Genomic DNA, 13980 nt, shown 5'->3' with positions numbered 1-13980 from the left:
GTACATACACACTTGTATACACACACTCCCAAATAACATGGATTTCTTTCTTTCTTTCTTTTTTTTTTTTTTTTTTTTTTTTTTTTTTTTTGTAGGGCAGGGGTGGGGCAGAGGGGGAGAGAGAGAGAGACTCTTAAAATAGGTGGAGCCCAATACAGGGCTCCATCTCACAATCCTGAGATCATGACCTGAGCTGAAATCAAGGGTTGGATGCTTCAACTGACTGAGCAACCCAGGCACCCCGCACATAACATGTTTTAAAAGTGTTTTTCCTCGTTGTCAAAATGTGGTACCACAGCCCAGTTGCTTTGTGCCAGTTCTGTCTGTGCGCTCTGTCTCAGCGGTGGAAGTTTGATTCACATAGGACCTCTGCAGTTGGGTTCTGGGAACATCTTCCATGTGCTTTTTGTTAAATAATATGTCAGAATATCAAGAGAACTGAGTTACAGTGCTCAGCATTGGAATGCTGAATCTTTAGTTCCATATGCCTCCCAGCTATAATTTCATGTTTTTTTGCAAGACTAATCCAGGCATTACATTATTGTAGTGCCTCCCAAAATATTCCTTGCCAATTATTCTGCTTGTTTTCAAAGGTTCTCTGAGTACAGGTATTTCCTGTTTTATTTCAAAATTAATGATAAATGATAGGCTTTTGAAGGTTTAGAGAATGAATTTTGGTCCAAGAAACATTTTTTTTTTTTTTTTATTGGATAGGCATTGCCTAAACTGTTCCAACAGTTTTCCTCCTCTCAAGTTGAAGAGGTAATTATTTTTTTCCATAGTCATACATTCTTGAGGACTTAAAGAATATATTTTGAGAAGTTCATTTGCAGAATATATTTTCAAAATGAAAACATCACGATTATTCTTTCACAATGAGTAAAAGTTTCACTTTTACATCTATTTAGTTCTAAAGCATTGTCTCTATAATAGCAAACATCCTTATACTTAATCATTTTAATATGGGTTACTCCTTTTTTTTTTTTTTTAAATTGCCCAAAGACTTAAAAGAAGAGAAACGTTTTTGAATGAATGAGTGCCCATTTTAGGAAGGATCAGTCAATTTTTTCAAGGTTTCAACATTGTTAGTGATGGAATGGTCTGCAGAATATTGGTTTCCTTTCTTTTTTACCTTTAAGGAAATGATAGTACTTCAAGAAGTCATAAGAGCAATTAAACAGTTCAGTTTTCCATGTTAAAGCCTACCCAGGCAAAAACGGAAGGACAAAGAATGTTCTTGGGATTGAGCTTTATGAGAAAGACACATGCAACTGAAGTGAAAAATTTACAGTTTTGCTCTTTGCCAGGGTAAATCAAAATGAAGACTTTTTCCTTCGGGTCCTAAGGATATTCTGTCTTATCCCTAAAAGGGTGCCTGGAATTCTCTGTCTTCCAAGCTCTGTGCCTGGCTGGGGCCTCCTCTCAGTACAATATGCTTACGATCAAGATGCTCTTTCTGGCCAGGACTGAATGTGACTGGCACTACTTGCAATCCCTGCAAACCTGGGCAGGGAACCAAAAAATCACACCTGGCACTCTGGTCCTATCCAAGGAGGATGAAAACAGGGCATGTTGGACTTCGACTGCCAACATAACCAAGGCTGCCTGGCCCTCCGCACGCCTTTGTTCTGGTCCTTAAAGAACACAGAGACCCAAGGTCACACCCAAACTTGACAGAGAGCCCCTCTTTTCTTCCTGCCCACTGGTACTGCCTCTGAAGTTGGAAAGGTTACCTTTTTTTAGACCATGTGTTCTATGTTAGAACTGAAGAAAAAAAAAGTGTGTGTGTGTGTGTGTGTGCCTATGTGGAGTGTGTGTGTGTGTGTGTTTGGATATGCACATACACATTTGTACACACATATTTGTATTTCAAAAATAAACTTTAAAAATTAGAAGTATTATTTTCAGGTTTTCATTGTGATATTTCGTTCCTTTGGACGACAATTAGATATTTTCATACATTGGCGATATCGATGTCCTTACATTTATCGAAGTTATTAAATTGCTTGTCACCACCACCTGGTGGGTTGGCAGTTAGGTTTATGTGCTGAGAAGTGGAAGGAAAAGAAGTAATGATTAAAAAGACATTTGAGTGCTACTCTTGCCTCTGGCTGGTTTACTTTGGACATCATAAACCCTTTTTTTTAAGGGTCTAATATTTGGGAGTATGCTTGAGAAAACAGAGCTTCAGGAAAAGCTGAGAATGACCTCTCTTTGGCTGACTCACTCTGACTTTAAAGCAATATGTCTTTACAGAACATGGTGAGAGATCAAAGTCTGCTTTTGTTTTTCTCATATTTCTTAGTTTAGAAGAAAAGCAAGACTGTAACCCATGCATTTGTTTAATTCCTCCCTTTATTGTAATGGAATAAGCACTGTACCCTGTTGTCATAAATGAAAGTGTGATAAATTGCATCATTCCTTCCTATGGCCAATCTTGGTGTTCCTCCAGCCCAGCAAGCTGCAGAAGTAGAAGTAAGGCTATCAGGAAGACCATCTCCACTAGCGTGGTTTTCAGAAACAGGGATAGGAACACAAAATTTTCTGTGGTGGCAAGACCACATCACAGAAAGAACGCAGTCTTGGATCAGAAATCTAGACAAGGTATTTGACTTTTCAGAGCACAAGTTGCTCCCAGGAAAATAGTGATAATGCCTGCCTTATGCTGTCTTTATTATGATTAAATAAAATTATGACTACAAAACTACTCACATTGTACTTGGCACCTAGCGGGTACTCGGGAACTTTCCACAGATAGGAGGGTTTAATAAGCACATCAGTCCTCTCTTTTCTCAGGCTATTTCCAAAGTATAATTTCAAAGCGTAAATTTCATTGTGTCCCATTTCCTCCTTCTGATCTTACTGGTATATTACCTTGGCATTTAATGATCAGGGCTTTTCTTGCTACTTTCCAGATCCCCAGTCTTGAAACACAACAAAGTTTCAACAGTCTGCTTTCTATTTTTTATCCTGCCACTCTGCCCTTGGTCCCACAAAGCCCCTTTCCTTCTCATCTCCCACACTTCTCCTCTGTTGCAGCAGGAAGACCAGAAAGCCCCCTGAATCAGATGACCTGCTCCGTAGCTACTGCACCAGTTCTCCGAACTGGCTGAATGTCGGGAGCACCCTGGAAGCTGTTTGCACAGCAGGGCTATGCTAATTCTCAGTCCGTAGCACGTGGGAATTGTGCACAGGGATCTGACACGCGTGTAGATGGAAGAAATACTCCAAAGATAGAAGGAATTACTCATTTTTCCTTTATTGCACTTCGTAAGTCTTCTAGGAGCCTGTTTTCTTCCACCTTACTCTAAGTCCCTGTGTATAATCTTAAGTCTTTTCATTCTGGTGAAAACTAACCCCTTCAGCATTGCCCTCCAGCCCCCAGTTTGCCAAATCCTCCTGTTCTCAAAAAAATTGCCTCTACCTCTCATGTCTCTCTCTTTTCTACCTCGTCTCTAAACTTGAAGGAACTCTGCATTCTCACCTCCCCTGGATTCCCTTTAGTCTTCCCTTTTCACCACAAGGCCCCTGGGAATTCCTGACCCTGAACCATCCTCAGTGACTCCCTTCACCCCTCCCTTGACGCTCCTGCTGGGCTTGGTTACTAGAGTAACATCTTCTGATTCGCCTCCAATTGCATTTGAAAAATCGAGCACGAGCTATTTGCCTGCCTGGGCCCCAGTTCTGGCCTGATCTTTCCCCCTCTTGGCAGGACTTGCCCCCAGGGTGTGGTGACAGAGGGCTTTGCTGCCATCGCATCCACTGCCGCCAGCTGAGGCCTGCCAGGGTGGCTGTGGGATCCAGCTGCTCAGTTCCAGGCCCTGGGAAGTCTGTCGAAGCCCTTTGGCCTCTGGACCCAGGCTAGAGCTGGCCATCTGCAAGTGTGTTTCTTTGCAACTGAGGAGAGGCTCCCTGACAGCCCAGGTCTTGGGGCTGAGGCAAGGTTTTCAGCTGAGTTACCAGAGCTGTCAGAGCTTGAGGGAGATGCATGGGAATGGGGGGGGGGGCGTGGGCAGGAAGGATGGCATGGGGGTTATCACCGCCTTTCCTATGACCAGAATGTTACCTCTGTGAGACTGTCTCCACTCTTCCAGCCCTGTGTTCTCACAAAACCGAAGCCGTCACCTCTGCTGCTTACTGGACATCTACCCCCAATCCCCACCCCGTTTCCGGTATCTTGCTTTAAAACAAAACTCATCATCTCTTCTCCCAAACCTCTCCCCTACTCCACATTGCCTTATGTTAGTGATTTTTTCTTTCTTCTTCTCACCCAGACTTGAATATATGGACTTGCATTGGCTTTCTCTTCTCCTCTGTATACCAGTCTATGACCTGTTCCTTTTAATGCCACATTTGAAATGTCTCTCTTCCTTTGCATTGTTTTATGGGCGGTAAGCCACAGGAAGTCAATAATATCAATAGTATTCAGTTTACTATATTTAATAATATAATTAATACTATATGTTGATAGTAACTAATTAATATTCTTAAAAGATTTTATTTATTTATAGAGATTATTTATTTATTTATTTGACAGAGATCACAAGTAGGCAGAGAGGCAGGCAGAGAGAGAGAGAGGAGGAAGCAGGATCCCTGCGGAGCAGAGAGCCCGATGCGGGACTCGATCCCAGGACCCTGCGATCATGACCGGAGCCGAAGGCAGCGGCTTTACCCACTGAGCCACCCAGGCGCCCCTAAAAGATTTTATTTTTAAGTCATCTCCACACTCACTGTGGGGCTTGAACTTATAACTTATAGCTTATAACTTAGAACTTATAACCAGAGTCTCATGTCTACCCACTGAGCCAGCCAGGTGCCGGCTAATTGTTAGTATTAATATATAGAATACCTACCGACCTACATATATATATTATTTATATATATAATATAATATTAAAATTCTACTTACTCAAGTCAACCTAAAATGTCAACAAATTCTTATTGCTTTAAAATATTAAAACCTCATGATTTCATATTCAAAACTCATCATAGTGCAGGCTTTCCTTGATCACATCTGCATGATCCTTCCACTGTTACTTGGAGGAGAATTGTTGCTTCCACAGATCAGATCTCTTTGCTCTTCATTTATTCAACAAATGTTGACTGAGCTCTTTGGATTGTTCATTCTGTGGACACCATTCACTAGCCATGCTTCCGGACTTACGCTACCTCCTGCCTGACCTGCCCTTCCCACCTAGTTTTCATCTCAGGCTCAGGTCAGACCTCATTTCCTTTCCAAAGACTTGTGGGCCTCCCCATGCTTTTGGACTTTTATACTCTCCAATATTTGTGTTACTCCTGGGTGCCTACTTCCTATTATCCTTTATTTTGTCTCTTTATTTAAGTAGACTTTATATCAATATCTTCCTTACTTATGTGTCTGTCTCTCTAACAGGACAAGAAGTTCCTTCAGGTGAATAGTTCTCAGATTTTGGTCCCTGATCAGCAACATCAATATCACCTATTAGATGATTAGAGGTGCAACTATTCAGGCCTCTTCCCAGACCTACTGAGACAAAATTCTGGAGAACCACAACTCCAGGTTATGGATTTGAGGATGAGATAGGTTTGGTCGCCTCTTTATTCCCCAAGTATACTGCAAGATATTCGGGATCCTTTTCTTTCTGAGGGTGTATTTGAAAACCTTTGGAAAACTCTAAACCTTCTTTGCATACATATGTAATGGTTTATTTTTACCTTTTTCAAAAACTACTTGAACCAACTTGAAAAGATGATAAAATGGAAAAGAGGCACAAAGGAAAGGAGGAGGCAAATATGCTAACCACAAGAGTTGCTATTATTCTCATAACATCTCAGAGCTTGCTGGCAGCAAGATGAAAAAGGGAAGCATAATGTTTTCTTGTTTCATTTATACCAGAGGAGGTCAAAACTCTATAACTAAATTTAAAAAAATAATCCCATATGGAAGCTTCTAGAGGGGCCAGTTAGAGAATTAAAGGATAAAATCCAAAAGTTTTATGACCTAGGCAGCAATGGTTTTCACATGACTGGTTTATGTTTATTACCACCCTTACACAAATTGTGCCAATGCTTAGTATGTAACAAAGAGGAGCTCTAACTAAACCTGTGATGAGAACTCGCTCTGCCATTTCTCATAATTTTGTGGCTTGAAGGAAGAGTTAATTTTCCCCAGATGATCACCAAGAAAATAATGTGGAGTGTTATCTTAAAATGTGGCCCATACCCAGTGGGCCCTGTTGGAGACGGGAAGGTGTGATGAGAAGGCACTCATGTGTTATTGATGGAAAGAATAAACATCTAAAGGAGGGTAGCCCTGTGAGAGTTCCCAGGCCCTGTCTGACTGGCCCCAAGGTCACCTGAAGAAGGTGGATTTGGACTAGAGCACAGGGTTTCATAATCAAGTAGAGGACTGGGGCCAGATGCATGGGATTGCAACCGGGAGACAGAGCACTGAGGGATAAGACAAATCCCTCCCAAGTACTGTCTACCATGGGGAACATTTTATAAAAAGACAAGAGCTTTTACCATGGAGATGGGTTGCTCTTATTTGCTGCTAGCTAACAAGGACATAATAAGGTTTTTTTTTTTTTTTAATTAAGAACTTAAACCAATACCATTACATAAATTCAGACCTGACTTTAGATAGAACGGAGACACAAGAAAATTTATCTTCACTAAGTCCCTATTGATTCTGGGTATGGCCCTCTGTATTCCCAATCCAGATCCTGTTCTCTCCTGTTGACAAACTTATGACACAGGGACACCAGCTGGGGCCAGAGGGGAGCTTAGTTTCTGAGCGCTGAACACCTCTTGACTAGAGAGTGCTTTTACCTATCTATTATAAGTAATCTCACTCAAATAATTTTCCTGAAGACAGCATTATAACGAGTCTCCCAGTATTTGATAAAATAAGTAGGTGATGAAGAAGAAAGATAAAAAATTTAGAGTCAGGATAACAGACTCACATTTTCCAGCTGCATGACCTCGTAAAATGAGATAATGCATGAAAATGCTTGGAGAACTGAAAGTATTTTGGTTATTTCTCATACATGGTCAGGGAAGTTAACCTTTAAAAAAAAGTCAGTACAGTTCACACTAAAGTAAGAGATGAGGACTGCTCTGCAGGAGTTGTATGTACATGTCCTGATGTGTGCCACACGTTCCCAAAGTCCTGAACCCAATCCGACTTTCCCTGTATGGTCTACTGACTGCCTATACCTCCTAGATGCCATGCTAGGTTAACAACCATTTCACAAATAAGGATACTGTAGCCCCCATATGTCAAATACTTTATCCAAGCTCACAGAAAGATGAGGTCATTTTCAACAGGCATTCCACTAGAAGAGAGAGGAATAATATTAATAATAATGCAACAACAACAATAACAATTGCAGCGGGCTCAAATCCTGGTACTTTAGCATATATTTTACATGTACTATCTTGTTTAATTTTTCCAACAACCCTATGAGTCACTCAGTTTGCTTTGTTTTGGGTGGTTTTTTATTTGTTTTGCTTTTGTTGTTGTTGTTGTTGTTGTTTAAGAGGAGTCAGGGAAGGGCAGAGAGAGAATCATAAACAGGCTCCATGCTGAGCACAGAGTCTGATGCCGGCCTCGATCCCACCACCCTGAGATCATGACCCGAGCCAAAATCGAGAATTGGATGTTTTTAACAGACTGAGCTGCTCAGGTGCCCCTAGTCACTCAGTTTTAAAGTTGAGGAAAGTGAGGTTCAGAGTCTTTAAGAAATGTGCTCAAAGAAATTCAGTTAGGTTCAAATCCATCTGTCCTTAAGACCTTGATTTTCACACTACATTCTACTGTCTCTCAGAGTAGAGCAGGGGTAAGAACCAAATTAATGAATTCATCAATATCAATTTTGTGGGGGAAAGTTTTCCCTGAAATTTAAATAAATTTAAGTCTTCATCACAATTTAAGTGCTGAAAATAAAGCAATCTTACACAGTTGTTCCCCTCTAAGTTTCTGTAGTGATTTAGGCTTATATGTATTTAAATGGAATCTAAAAGATCCCAAGATCTGTAGTTTAAAAAAATTCACTAACTGCATTATTCCCACCAAAATAATATCATTTTCTTTAATATAGAAAATAAGTTATTCCCCTCTCTGTCTCTCTCTCTCTCTTTTAAGATGTTATTTATTTATTTGACAGAGACACAGCAGGACAGGGAACACAAGCAGGAGTAGTGGGAGAGGGAGAAGCAGGCTTCCTGGCGAGCAGGGAGCCTGATGCGGGGCTCGATCCCAGGCCCCTGAAATTAGGACCTGAGCCAAAGGCAGACACTTAATGACTGAGCCACCCAGGCATCCCATGATTATTTCTTTTTCTGATCCTTCTCTCTTTAGGATACTATATTTATCTTCATATAAAATAATCCACGTAAAGAAAATAACCAAGGTGAGGGAAGGGAATCCTCTTGTTTTCTGGAGTGTGGTTGACCTGATAACCTGAAAAGAATGTATAGAGGATTAAGTATATATATATTTCCCCCCAAATTATGGTTCATAGTTCCTACCTCCCAGCAAGACTAGCTATATAATTTGTGGGGCCCAGTGCAAAATGAAAACTGGGGTACCTTGCTCAAAAATTAGGAATTTCAGGGACACCTGAGTGATTCAGTTGGTTGAGCCTCTGACACCTGGTTTCAGCTCAGTTCATGATCTCCTGGGTTGTGAGATCCGTGCTCAGCGGTGAGTCTGCTTCAAAAGATTCTCTCGTTCTGCCCCTCTCCCCGCTCAGGCTCCCTGTCTCTTTCTCTCTCTCTAAAATAAATGAATGTCCTTAAAAGAAAAAAAAAAAAAAAGAATTTCAAGATCGCAATAGCAGATCATAAATGGGCACACAAGGCTCTTGCAAGTGCGTGGGTCACCAGCTCATGTCACCAACCCTGCCACCACACAACTTTATAATCCCAGGGATACAGCAGTAACAAACAGCTCAGTGTAGCGAAGGGATGAATAGTCCTGGCGAGCATAGAGTTAGCCCTCTTAAGTTACACCTGACTAAGGAGTCCACAGAAGAGTATCTGAAGCTTTTGTTATCAGATTCGCTTTAGGCCTTTTGTATCTGGAACAAGTGCTTACATAGGTGTGTAATTATTGTTAAGTTATTTCCTTGGAAAAAGCCAGTCAAGTGTTTTATTTAAGTCAATCGTCGTATGGGATATTTTCTAACCTAAACGTAATAAGGTAGAATAACAATATTGATTATTTCTTTTTCCTGAAGAAAGAATCTATTTATTTTTGGCCAATGATCTTGGTAGCTACCATCGCTTAGTTGGTTTAGCTGGAATCTGACTCAGAAGGAGACTAAAGAGCCTGGGAAGGATGCAAAACACAGCATTTCTTTTGGGATTTGTCTCTGCTTCTGCACATTTGATTGACTCACAGACCAGTGAAGTAAAGAAGGATGTGGCGGAAGGTGAAAACCCAAGAATAGTATAGGGCTTCCAAGTGGAATTCCAGTTATTTAAAAAAAGATATTAAAATTTTGCAATTTTTTTGGGCACCTGGGTGGCTCAGTTGGTTAAGTGTCTGCCTTTGGATCAGATCATGATCCCAGGGTTCTGGGATCGAGCCCCGAGTTGGGCTCCCTGCTCAGGGGGGAGTCTGCTTCTCCCTCGCTCCTCCCACACTCAAGCTCCCTTGCTCTCTCACTCACTCACTCTCTCAAATAAATAAATAAAATCTTAAAAAATTTGGAATTTTATGAAGGATATTTATTTTAGAAAAATAGCTTAAACAATTAGAATAATTTTAATGTATAGGAAAATCTAAAAGATTCCCTCATCTGCTAAGATTTTAATTACTGACGAGTAAAGAATATAAAAAATGTAACTACATTTTCTCCCTTCTCATCTTCTGTGTCGATTAGTGGTCAAGTTGGCCTGTTAAATGCCATCGTGAGGAGCATCTGGGTGGATCCATTGGTTAGGCATCCGACTCTTGGTTTCAGCCCAGGTCATAATCCGTGATCCTGGGCTCAAATCCCTTGTCAGGCCCACCACTCTGCAGGGAGTCTGCTTGTGTCCCTCTCTTTCTGCCCCTCCTCCTGCTTGCATGCTCTCTCTCTAAAATCAATCAATCCATCTTTTTTTTTTTTTTAAAGATTTTATTTATTTATTTGACAGAGAGAGACACAGCTAGAGAGGGAACACAAGCAGGGGAGTGGGAAAGGGAGAAGCAGTCCTCCCACAGAGCAGGGAGCCCGATCCGGGGCTCCATCATAGGACTCTGGGATCATGACCCAAGCTGAAGGCAGACACTTCACCTACTGAGCCACCCAGGTGCCCCTCAATCAACCAATCTTTTAAAAAGCGCCATCTTGCAAAACAGAATAACGTGCTTTTGAAAATGTGAAATACAGTCAGTAAGACAAGCAGTGGGCCAAGCTCTGCAATTTTTCAAATTTAGTGAAGGAGAAAAAAATAAAGGGGCACTTTTAGAAATAAGGAACAAAAAACTGAAGGAAGGATACTTGCACACAAAAGCAGACTGCTCAGGAAAAAACTAAGAAATCACCTATAGAATACAATCTGGGGAAAAGATTAGAAGAAAAATATTAAACATACTAAGGGGTAGAGTGGGTCTCTACAGGTACCCAGTGCAGAAACATCGGCTTTAAGTATTTCACACAAACTGAGGTTGGGTCTTTAAATACAGAGTGAATTAGGTGATTCAGAAGGACAGTTTCCTGAATTGCCATAAATTTGAGGGAAAGTTGAGTCTGGACTTGCATTGTAAAAATTATATACCTTTGTTAGTGACTCCATTTTCTGTGTTCAGATACAGTATTTTTCTTATATATAGTCATTCAACAGAATATTCACTGGGCATATACTAGGTGCTGGATGCTGGGGCTGGGTCAGGCTTGGGGATGTGAAGGTGAATGGGAGTGTAGGGAAGGACATTGTCTCCTCTACTTGTCTTCGATTCTCAGCTAGGGCTCTGTAACAAAAGACAATTAATAAGAGAAAAGCATATAAATTTATTTAATGTAAGTTTTATGTGACACAGGAGCTCTCAAAAGGAAATGAAGACCCAAAGAAATAGCAAAACCTAAGTGCCTATATATTAGGTTGAGCGAAGAGAGGCAGTTGTGGGAAGAGAACTCAAACATATGGGAAGACTAAAGAAGAGTGTATTTTAATAGCATCTGTTTGTACAGAATTCTCTCTGCCTCAGCTCCTCACCTCTGATGATGAGAATGGGTCTTTCTTCTTGATATAGGGAGGGCATCTTTCATATAAGATTTTTATCTCTCTCTTTCAGGAAGAAAAGGTAGGTGTCTCTCCTGCACCTGCTGTTTTTCATATGCCTTTAGTGCAAAGTAGTCCTTACACCAAAAGCATATTCTGAGGTGGCAGAATCTACCTCCTCAAGGGGAAATGACATATGAAGCTGAAACGAAAAGACAGTGGTAATGTGCTATAGAATGGCATGCATGCGGCACAGAAAGAGAATCCTTACCCAGATTAAGCCAGTTATCACCCAAGACAGAGTAGTGTGGGATGAGTAGGAGTTGGCCAGGCTGGCAGCAGGTAGGGCTAACGGTGGAGGGGGTGAGCAGAAGCAAACTGAGAAGCACAGATGTGAGAAGCAATGTGTTAGTGGTGTGAGCTTGGAACCACTATCTGTTGCCTTTGGAGGATGAATGTCAGGCAGATGCTGATAAGATGTGGTCTTAGAGAGGAAGCAGGCTTGTTGGAGGCATGGAGATATGGAAGCATTTCAGTAGCTTTTTTTTTTTTTAAAGATTTTATTTATTTATTTGAGAGAGAGCAGAGGGAGACAGAATCTGAAGCAGACTGCACTGAGCACAGAGCCTGATGCAGGGCTCGATCCCATGACCATGAGATCACAAGCTGGGCTGAACCCAAGAGTCACTGCTTAATGAAATGAGCCATGCAGGTGCCCCTACGGAAGCATTTCACACAAGGATGGATTTGGAGAGGGTCCTGCTGAAATTTTTGTGTTAGAGAGTTCACTTCAGCTGTGCTACTGAGGCTGGGTTTGAGTAGGACACACTGGGTGCTGGTACCCTAATGCAGGGAGAGATGGTGAAGGCCAAAGGTGACAGTACCATTAGGAAGCACAATTAGCAAGACTTTGTAAAGGTTAGATGTAGGAGCTGTGTATGGGGGAGGGGAGGATAAAACGGAATATGCGTCCCAGGTTTTAGCTCAGGTGATTGGGTATTTATGGGTCCCACAAACTAAGTTACAGAGTACAGAAAAGGAACATGTATGTCTTGGTCAGGGTCCCCACAGGAAACAGGAATCTTGTTCAGGTTGGGCAATTTGAGGAAGATTTAGTAATTAAGTTACTTACAAAGATGTGGGTACATGAGGAATAAAGTGGCTCTTTGGGACTAATAATAGTGGGGTGGGGGAAAGAATGCTGTGATCAGTTCAAGACCTGGAGGGAAAGGCTACTGGAACCTGGAGACAGGGCTCTCTGAGCTCCACAAGGAACTGTGACCTCCATCAAGGAACAAGGGAAGAGACCAGTTTATTGTAGCCCTGCAGAAAGGTGAAGGAAGAGCTAAACATTGACCTCATTTTGGGCTCTCCCTCTTATCTCCTGTTGGGATCTCTCCTTGGCCAATCCCGTCTGGAAGTGTTAGCAGAGGGCAAGAAGGCCCACTAGCATAGACAGCTGGAGTAGGGCTTCGTGGGGGCTAGCTAGAGGCTGTCCAGCATAGAGTAGAGAGAAGGGCCTGAACTTCACGTGTCTGGTATTCACCACTTATTAGATCTGTGAACTTGGACGTATTTCTTCTCTGTGCTTTAGTTTCCTCATCTGTAAAAGAAAAGATAGTAATAATACCTACCCCACAGAGATGTGGCAGATTATAAATGACTTAATATGTGCAAAGTATTTAGACTGGTGCTTGGCACACAGAAAACCATAATATGTGTGTCTGCTGTTATTACCTGTTACGCATACGGAAATGCCAAGGCAGCAGGTGAATATGGGAACCTGAAGGTCAGGGAAGAAAGGAGAATAGATTTAGATCGTTTTGAGAGAAGTTATGATACTGAATGAGATCACTCAGAAAGAGTCTAGAGTTGCACTGTCCAGTAGAAATGTATTTTTAAATACATACATAATTTTAAATTCTGAAGTTAAAAAAAAGAAGAAAAAAGAAACAATGACATTAAATAAACTGAAGAGAAATAGTTGAAATTAATGTTGATAATATATTTTATTTAACCCAACATATACAAAATGTTAGCATTACAGTATGCTTTCAATAGAAAAACAATGAGAGACTACTTTCTTTTCTTTTTATTCTAAGTCATTGAAATTTGGCATATATATTCCACTTACAGCACATTTCAGTTTGGACTAGCATGTTTCAAATGCTTAAGAGCCACATGTGTCACAGTTCCTGGACAGTGCTGGGCTAGAGTAAGAAAAGCAGAAAAACCAGGAAAGGTCTCTGAAAAACACTCATAATTAAGGCTCTGAGCCAGGACAGAAGAACCAGAAAGAAGGAAGAAAAGTTTTAAGAATCCTGAGAGCGTGGGGCTGCAGACATCCAGATCATAGAGAGCTTTTCATAGTTTCAGAGTTTCAGATAGAGCAGCCAGTATTGTAGGAACAAGTCTACAAAATGTCCACTGAATCTGGCAAACTTAAGGTTGCTGGTGACCTTGGAGGGAAGTGTCTCCGTAAGAAAAATGGTAGCCAAATGATGGGTAAGAATGGGTTGCACAGTTATGCTAGAGGGATAGTTGAGGTCATGGGAAATTTTAGAAATTATTAGGGAGGAAGAACATATACCAGAGCTTTCCATTTACATTTTCAAGGAAGGACAAGTTCAAAAGTGTCATAATCACTCACACACTCACTCACTCTCTATCCCTTTTTCTGGACTTAAGTACCTTTTACCAGTATCATATTGTCTTATCCACCTTTGTTTATGCTTGTACTGGAGAGATCATGTTTGGCCACAAGTATCATTAACACTGGAAATT

This window comes from Mustela nigripes, chromosome 9 (assembly GCF_022355385.1).
Source record: "Mustela nigripes isolate SB6536 chromosome 9, MUSNIG.SB6536, whole genome shotgun sequence".
In the NCBI taxonomy this organism is placed as follows: domain Eukaryota; kingdom Metazoa; phylum Chordata; class Mammalia; order Carnivora; family Mustelidae; genus Mustela; species Mustela nigripes.
The sequence above is the reverse complement of the archived record's forward strand: the minus strand, read 5'-3'. Positions refer to the sequence as shown.